The sequence below is a fragment of the Lingula anatina genome, chromosome 8 (genome assembly GCF_051362555.1).
Source record: "Lingula anatina isolate TDL-2025a chromosome 8, LinAna3.0, whole genome shotgun sequence".
NCBI classification, from domain to species: domain Eukaryota; kingdom Metazoa; phylum Brachiopoda; class Lingulata; order Lingulida; family Lingulidae; genus Lingula; species Lingula anatina.
Genome location: NC_141774.1, coordinates 11,593,639 through 11,602,240, shown reverse-complemented (window position 1 = coordinate 11,602,240; position 8,602 = coordinate 11,593,639). Strand labels below are relative to the sequence as shown.

General features: G+C 37.2%; 1 long non-coding RNA gene across 1 annotated transcript; it reads left to right on the top strand.

Annotated features, from left to right (window-relative positions):
* Nucleotides 1–4,597: 4,597 nt before the first annotated feature.
* On the top strand, nucleotides 4,598–7,128 carry LOC147760343 (uncharacterized). The gene is made up of 4 exons (XR_015330873.1): nucleotides 4,598–4,742; nucleotides 5,237–5,367; nucleotides 6,128–6,194; nucleotides 6,900–7,128. It is a non-coding gene; the product is annotated as an uncharacterized LOC147760343 (long non-coding RNA).
* The last annotated feature ends 1,474 nt before the right edge of the window (nucleotides 7,129–8,602 follow it).

The following is an 8,602-nucleotide window of genomic DNA, read 5'->3' as shown; positions in this document are numbered from 1 at the left end:
ATAAATCACTATACACAGCTGTTTGCTTAAAACCTATGCTATACTTTTTATAAAAAAAAAACACGCGAGCCAAAGCGTTACGAAAAAAAAAACTTCATATTTTCATTTCTGTCACATTTTCATTCAAGATTTTTTTGAAAAAAATAATTTATATGACAGAAACACTGTGAAAACAGACAGTGAAACGTGGTGAGCTGCAGTGGCTATTGTGTTAATATGGACTCACGTCAAACAGCTTCTCCGTTAAGTGCTGATTTGGGAAGATTGCTTTCTAACCGCGTAAAACAGCATATAAACCGCATGGCAGATAATGATGTTCGTGGTTTGTGACAGATGAAGGTTAGTTTGTCGAAGTTGGCCTACTATACGTTTACATGTCTAAATTGCCCCCATCCCCCCCCCCAAAAAAAAAAAAAAAAGAGAGAGAGAGAGAGAGTATATTTTGCAACTTAAGGTGCGATTTCATATTCAGTAACCTCTTTTAAATTACATTCAATCAAAATGGAATAGACATTTGTATAACCACGTGTCCACATGCATGATATTGAATATTTTTAGCATTTTTATGATAACAATAGTGATAAAATGTTATATATTATAAATATTATTATTATTATTTTAATGGTTATTATCATTATTATAACAGTCTTAAACCTATCAAGAAATGTTTAATAGACCTGAAAAATGTAAAAATGGAAGGTCAGTTATGTCAATAGTCAGACTGTCTAAAAATAGATATAAATGCAAATAAAATAAGATGATCACTATAGCCACATTATGATGCAATTTCATTTCTAAATGATACTTATTTTGTAAAAAGAACAGTGTTGGTCTTCCACCTTCTTGAAAACTAACAAAAATAGTGTCATTGTCAAATGTGGCGGTCGTCTACATTTCATCACATCAACTTGCCGAAGAAACACCTAATGCATTATTAGAACAAACAAGTGGCCGCCTACATATCCAATAAAAGAAAAATCGTCGTCTTAAGATTTTATTAAGGAGATTACAGTCTTGACTCAATTCATCCTAATCTTATTTTTGCCGCGCGCGATGCCGGGTGAACGGTGTACTGTTGCTGACGCTGGTGTCGGGTTGTTAATCAAAGAGACCATTCCCAGAGACTATCGTACTAACTTTGGATCGATCTAAGGGAATTCTCACTAAATTGCTATCAACTTAAGCGGCTTGAATGTCTGTCACGCCTACTAAAGCTGTTAGGGGGTAATTAACTACTGGGGCCTAGCTGATTCGGTAGGCGTGACAACCGCTAAAGTTGAAAGCAATTTAGTGTGAATCCCCATGGAGTTAGACCGATCATGTTGGCTCGATCTAGGTATGGGAACCCAGTCAAAGTCATGCGTGTACAAAACCATTTTGTGGCTAATCCTCGTCGCGGCGTGACTTACCCTGTTCTTGGACATAATTGACATCTTGTCACTTAATAGCTCCTTGTTTGTCCTTGCTTGTTTGCTTAGCTATAGGGAAGCGATCACGCTAACTTTAAACAGGGATGATTGCTCTCATGTTAGTTATAACGTGGAGCGGTACAGTACTTTGTGTCGAACCAGATTGACTGGACCAATGATGTATTTCCGCTATGGGGTTGAACTCCCTTTCACAAGCCCTGATGTACCAATTAAAACTAATTTGTAAACAGGCCGCTCTGAGCGTGAGAACTCTGTTTTTGTGACTATAGTATGTGAAGGCCAGTAAGCTGTATATCCCTCAGACTAGTGCGTCATTGAAATTAATAAAAACATATTTTGTACTTTAACCCAAGCTCACCTAAACATTATCACCCCATTTCCATAGATTAGATCGACCTACTTTAGATCGACCTAACTCCCTGGGGGTTCACGCTAAATAGCTGTCAGCCGGGCGGACACGAAAGTTAATTACCCTCTTAAAGCTTGTAGTAGGCGGGACGGACATTTAAGTCGGATTATCTGAAAGTAATCTAGTGAGACTCCCCGCGGGGATAGATCGATCTAAAATCTATGGGAATAGAGCCATAGGCAGGCACATACTTGAAAATAACTATTATATTTCTTGCAGCACTTATGCTATAAGCGTATGTGCCAAAATGAAAAAAGGGCCTTGTTGAAGGATTTGGTTGCAGCCCTCGTTAGGCAAAGTTTTCAGGCATTTATCTTTTTTCAAGATGGTGACCGAATTGAAGATGTAGGCAATTTTCCTTATACCTTGAAAAAAGTCCAAATACCTTAATTTGAATTTTTTATTAAGTGTAATTTAAGGATATTTTCCGTTTTGATGAATTTGATGAAGTTAAACCCGTTTTTTTATTTGTATCAGTTACTTTATCTGAGAATTGTATGTTTGAACACAGATGGCTCTAATCCAAGATTATCGCCACATAAAATGGGTTTGTTATTTTAATATGTCAACAAGTTGCTCTTACTATAAAACACCTTAGAATACATAACGAAGGTTTTGTTTCACTAGTTATGCGATGAGATATATAACTGAATAATTTAAACTGTTTTGAGACTGTGCTCTGGGTTGAAAAACCCATAATGGATTTCACACATGCAATTTCTGCGTAAGAATATACATTTTCCAAAAGATTATTTAGCATGATTAATCCAACAGATCTAGAAATGAATTTGAGGAAACTACGTGTGAATGAAAACACATTATAAACGCCCTGCTAACTTGTTTATCAATGTGCTTTTTTTATTGTGATTATGAAACAAGTGTTAATGCCAAATATTTCAAACCAGCTTAGACTGAAATATCGTAACTCTATCGTACTAGCAGGATCAATCTTACTCCGAGGGGATTCTCGTTAAATTGCCTTCAGTTTAAGCGGCTTAAATGTCTGAAGCTGCTAGGGGTAATTAACTTTCTTGCACCCTAGGCTTCCGGTAGCGCACTGTTCGCATTCTAGATGAACTTAAATGGCGGATACAAGAGAAAAGGTCCTTGCGTATTATTTCTCAGCTACAGTAAACGTAGAAAGAACAAAGAGGCCTCATCAAAATGCGTGCTACGCCCTTGTTACACTGTTACAGTCTTTATGATGGAGTTTTCGGAAAATGACTTTTTTTTTTTACTAACAGACATAAACAATTAAATTTGTAGCACCACTATAAGACGCCTATAACATGCAGTGCATATATCGTGCATGCGTACAGGGTTCGAATTTGTTTAGTACAGGCCACAGTGTAAGTGCAGGGGAATTCTTATACATATAAAATATAGATCATAAATTCGACACAGGCTGATTTGTTCAAGTAGACACAAACGTTAATGTGGATTAAAGACTAATGTCGACAATAACCCCATTAGAAATATCGTCCTGTAACGCGTCATTTATGTAGTGTTGGTAATTGATATTTATGAGTAAATTAAGGGCTGGGCGTGTTCTATAGAATTGGTGGACATGTTTTTATAATGTGTGGTACTTGAACAGCGGCATGTAACATAAACGGAGAGAAACGCCGCTAGCATGGACAAAATAACCAGAGCAAGGAGAAAAGGAAAGAAAATGAAACTGGAAAGAAGTGAAAAAATAATATGAACAAACAAAAAGATCCTGTGGTTTTCACTTGACGAAATGGCAATAATAGAAGTCAATACCATCGTCTCACATTTTAAACAAGACTTGTTTTGTGATAATGCGGTCAGTTTTAATTTTATCATAGACCAGCAGCCATCTTCATCAATATAACCACACATCACGACAAGCCACGGGTCTGACCACATCCCAGGGGTTGTGGTGAGAATGGTGGCCTGCAAGGTACCGTACATGTAGCTTGCTCTCCATTACTCCGTACACGTGCCATTTGAATACTAGAAAACTATAAGGAATATTCAGCATACACCTTCTTGCCCTGACTAAATGATAATCTGTAGGCCCTTCTATTTATACGGCGGGCACGGGACCGGGTTCCTTGGACGACAATCCCAGTCACAAACTAAGGCTGCATTCACAACAGAAGTTGATCCGCGGACTATAGCAGATCTGTGGATCAAATATGACCAACCCACTTGAAAGCTTACCGCCCTATTTCACGGGGAATGTATATGCATTCATTGTCTCTTAGGGGGTTATGAGACAAGCTTTCAAGTGGGTCGGCCATAGTTGATCCGCCATATTTAATGTGATGACATTATCACGTACTGGTATAACAGGACAACGTTATATTTATTTAAGCGGATAAGGGACAATCCTGACGTGTTTATCCTCCTTAAGATGTCATCAGTGGGAGCTTTAATAATATCATGTCAATCCCACTGCTGCCATAACAAGTTTAAAATAGAAAACAGTTGCATAAGACTTTATTTTAGTCCCGAAGACCGGGGGGAGGGGGGGGGGTCGAAATATATATCCCTATGTCCGGTAAAGGTGCGCTTTGAATTAGAATTTGACCAAGGTCACAAAAAAGTTAAGGGGGAAATATCTATTGTACTTAAAAATAAACAAATAAATAAATAGAGCCCCCCAATGAAATTGCTGTCTCGCGTGCAAGGAGAGTCCACTAGTACTTTAAAGAGCAGAATAAGATAGACTGATATTAATGGTGTTTGTCTGCCAAAACCTATCCCTCCATATATCCCGGACACATATATGTCACTTCATGTGTGACGTCATATCCGCATTCAGTTCTGTATAAATAGGCCTAGCTGGGGCGCAGGCAGCAACATAACACGGAAGCAAATTTTTGGGAAGAATTGTCATCTACTGGGAAGTTTCAGAAGTACTGACGGGCGTTACAGTAAGTTTTCTGCGACAGAGAGCATTCTATCAATATTGTCGTTTTCAAATTGAAAAAAAAAATTACAGTGTATATTTTACACTTCAATCCAAGCTCACCTAAACATTATGGTTAGTAATTCTGACACCTATTTGAAAAAATAACAAACTTTGTAGCACCACTTGTGCAATATGCATCGATGTTAATTTTAATAAGTTGTATACCGTAAACTGTGTAAAGGGGTAGTGACAGCACATTGAACATAAATATATAGAAAGCTATAACTCCAAGCATTTAAGAGAGACGAAACAACTGTTTCAAAGTATCATTACACATTCAGATTTTGGTAAAAAGATCATGAATTAAGTATATCTTAGTGGTTGGTGAAATTGTGTGACAGTATTTTTTTGTTTTGTTTTCTTTAAGTGTATTTATCTTTTGCACTTAAAAAATGCAAGGAGCATCGTGCTTTGATGAAATGAACATTAAATACATTTCATTTGCTTTCATTTTAGACTAATCAACACCATAAGGAAGATGAATAAATATCTGGTTCTGGCGCTTCTGTGTTTGACCGCTTTGTCGACCATCTCGGCGCTACCAATATCCGGCTCTTTTAGCTGTGTCAATGGCAAGGTTGTAAAACGTAAGTCACAGAACGGGCGGAAATTCTGAAAAGTTACCGCGTCGTCAATGACGTTATGAAAACATTTAACGTTACAATTATTTGACGTCCAACCACATGACGTTGCTCAAAGATATCTAATGTTACTAAGCTTTAAATTTAATGACGTACTACCTCCAATAATTACCTAATAGTCTACATAAATTCTGATAGTAAAATGCTCAGATACATGTACATATGGGTAGACGATCAAGCTTCCAGATCCAATTACTTCGAGATGATTACTGTCATCATAATATCACAATTATATATAATACGACCATAATTATATATATTATGTTCCTCCTGTTTCAACACCTAATAAATGTAAAGTCAATTACCGGTAGAATAAAAGTAATTTTGTATTGTTAGTATAATCTAGTGTACCGGGTACTGTGTATCTCCTAAATGCATTTCTGACCACTAAAGAGGGCACCACTGTATCCCGTAATTCCAGCTCCGCGCGGCTTTCAGTTCAGTAACTTTGAAACGCAGGCCTATAAAAAGGCGTTAATAGATAATACTTATGTCAACGTCAGATAGATGGCAATTTAAATTATGTATTATCGAAACGGTGAATATTACACTGCTAAGAGCCTTTAGTTTGCAAATTAATATTATTATTATTTTAACCATTAATGTACAATGTAGCAGTGCCCGGTATATTCCCAGTACGTGTGGCAGTACATGTCCATTGTACACATAGAAGTTGAAATGTTATAGATTTTTATTTGCGTTTCAGAATTGCACCAGGTGTATTGTTTCGTCAATCCCTGCTCAGGTGTCAGCTGCGACGTTGGAACTTGCTCGTAAGCATGTTATGTGTGTGTGTGTGAGTGTGTGTGCCTGCATGCGTGTGCATGTGCCATGTCTTTGCACATACGTGCACATTTTGAAATGTCTTCTCCACTTGCAAACAGACAAAGAGAGACCGACAAACATTCACCCTAACATCCACTAAAAGGGGGCAGCACCTCTCAGTCTGAAACTCAATTTATTATTTTTCTTTTTATTTAATATAAGCCAAAAATGCTTACATATGTCTTCTCTAACACAATTGCATATGACCATGAGGGTCAAAATCCCATGCTTAATAGATTGATGAACTCATTCAAGCATTTTGTCTCTTAGACTCCGTTCACATGAAAAATCTATTTTCTAAAAATCTATTTTCTATTCGCGGTATCTTCTGATCACTCCGAATTAATTACAGCTTTGGAAGTAACTGGCTCGCGCTGCCAGTAATTACGCCGCGGGGTATTCAGGGCACAGACCGTGATCACAAGATACCGCTAATAGAAAATAGATTTTTAGAAAAAAGATTTTTAATGTGAACGAAGCCTTAAACACAGTACATTTCAAATATCATGCGCCTGGAGTAGCTCATATTTTGGCCTTCTTTGTTCGCAGATGCACAGCTTAAACTTATCCCCCGATTTATGAGTGCATCGAAATTCTCACCGTTGTTAACGTCAAACTGCTCTAAAACAATTGTTTAACAATGCCATTTTCAGGCATGACACCAGCTGCATGCCATATTGCCTCAGCGGGAATTCGTGTGTCCCAGCCAATCCTGGAGCTGCCTAGACCTCATGAAGTGGAGAACTCTACAGCCAGCCCTAGTCCGGGGGGAGAGCTTTAACAGAGAAATTACCAAAATTCTACCAATGACTTCGATTTTGAAAAAATTTCATGTACGTTAACAATGCTGGTTTATTCACGATTAAAGCATTTAAGACCAAAGTGACTCTGTCTGCTTAGAACTACCTAAGAGTGAACGGTTTGTGAACCAATATTCATATATACCGTATATCATAATGGGATATACTGGTAACCCAAACATCGACTGTCTGCTCAATTTGAATCTGAGGCATTGAACTAAAGACCGATTTTGTATCTACATTTTTGTCAATTTATAATTAAAGTATAGGCCCTTCAGTGAATTTATTTCAAAATTTAAAAAAAACAAAACAAAACTTTATAGCAGTTAGCGCAAGGCCGGGAAAAAAACTTTACAAAAATTCTCGTCGCTGTGAAAGTTTTAGCCACAACAGGTATTACAAGTGTATACACCACCGTCCAATACATAACTGATTCTCATAAAATGCTTGAAGGGGGAAGGAAGGGGAATGAGAGTTGAGAGGGGCGAGACGTTGAAGGTCAACAATACAAGCAGGCTAACTTCACAGCAATTATCTCCTGCAGGTGGCGCGGCATGCCTTCACCAAAAACAAGATTTTTGGTTTGTGGGGATGCATACTGTAAATACGAATTAAATGATATAAAATATGGATATCTTTACCGGTATTTTGTATTTTCTGTACCATGATTCACGTTAGATATGACTACTAAAGTAGAAAAAACACTTTAAACTGGTTTGCAGTTGTAAGGTGATCATTTGTAAACAAAAACAAACGGAACTGGAGGTGGGAAACCTTTTTGATCCCTAGTGTTCATGTAGTTTGATCCGTGTAGCCGAAAATTTTACTCCCTCTTACGCAAATCATCGTCACACTTATCTATAGAAAAGGCAGCAAAAGAAAGGGATTGTGCCAGCTTAAATATACCACACAGGCTCGTAGCCGGGGGGGGAGGTTAATGTTCATCCTGGGTAAAATTTTATCTAGGTACACAAAAGTTTCATTGTAAAAAGTCCGTTTTTTTTGGGAAAAAGAACAACCCTTTTGAATATGCTGGCTGCGGGCCTGCCACATGGGGGACAGGGAATTGGAAACGTGGGGTGCCGAAGTTAAAGGAGAAGGGGCTCTCCCCCTCCCCCCCCCATCTGTTTGTTACGTATCATAACGATAATGTTGCGAACACAGAAAGATAAAACCCATGATACAATAATAATAATAATAATAATAATTATTATTATAATAACAAAAATAATAATAATAATAATAATAATAATAATAATAATAATAAGTTAATTAAAAACAGTCAATTTACGTTCAGGTCTGTGCACCAGGTACAATAATAAACCATGTCATCTGGAATTGTCAATTTTTGCAGAAAACTACCAGCTGTGTAGATAAAACTGGAACAACATTACTTTTTAGAATTTCACCTTTTTCTTAAAAATGTCAATAAAAGTCCAGTGAATACATTTAACATCATTTTTTCAACGTCAATCTTAAAATTAATCATAATATTGTTAAATTATAAGAGTTAACATCCATTGAAACAGTTGATCGCATACGCAGTGGAAGGTCAT